Raw genomic sequence first — 809 nt, forward strand, 5'->3', positions numbered from 1 at the left:
ATTCCTAGCTTCAACAGTATTTCTTGTTTTAGGACTGGTGGGGAGCCAGAGTAGGAATTTAGCAATGACTCCATTAAGAATAATCAGTTGTCCTCCTCAAACATACGGCATGGAGCCTTGAACCATCGCTGTATACATCTGCTGGCTGGAAAAGGCAGGTGGCCTCTGAGATAGCCAAACAGTCAAGGTGAGAGGCCACCTGCCTTTTCCAGCTTGCAGATGTATACAGCGATGGTTCAAGGCTCCAGCCGTGGGGTCTCACTACATGCAGGCATGTGCCTGATGGCATTATTTGATAGAACACGAGGCAGCCAATGTCTACACAAAAGGTAATGTGATCATGACCAGATAATCTGCATTTTAACAATGCTAACCAACAGTTGCTGCCTACTCCAGAGTTTACTCTCCTTTTTTTTGTTACTGCACATAACTGCTTTGTTGTTCTGAATAGTGTGGAGCCAAAAGATTTACATTCACCAGAGGCTGCACTTCAGATCAGCCCATTTCCTGCTGAGCCTGCCCGCATTAACTCTGGGACTACTTTTTGTCAGCTTGGCAGTTGACAACTAAGTTATTACATAATCATTATTGAACGTAAAATTTGTCTCAGACTAAACATTTTCTTCTCAATGAAGTGGGAATCTCTTCAGTAGAGCATCATCTTCTTTTGCTGATAATTCCACTCATCAACATTCTTCGCTTCACACAATCGTACAGCAGATAACCCGGTGATCGGAAGATTTTGCTTTCAAAATAGACTGAAACATTGTGTACAGGGGAGAAATAAAAGGAGTACCATAACAAATAAA

Source organism: Leucoraja erinacea, chromosome 10 (assembly GCF_028641065.1).
Source record: "Leucoraja erinacea ecotype New England chromosome 10, Leri_hhj_1, whole genome shotgun sequence".
NCBI lineage: Eukaryota > Metazoa > Chordata > Chondrichthyes > Rajiformes > Rajidae > Leucoraja > Leucoraja erinaceus.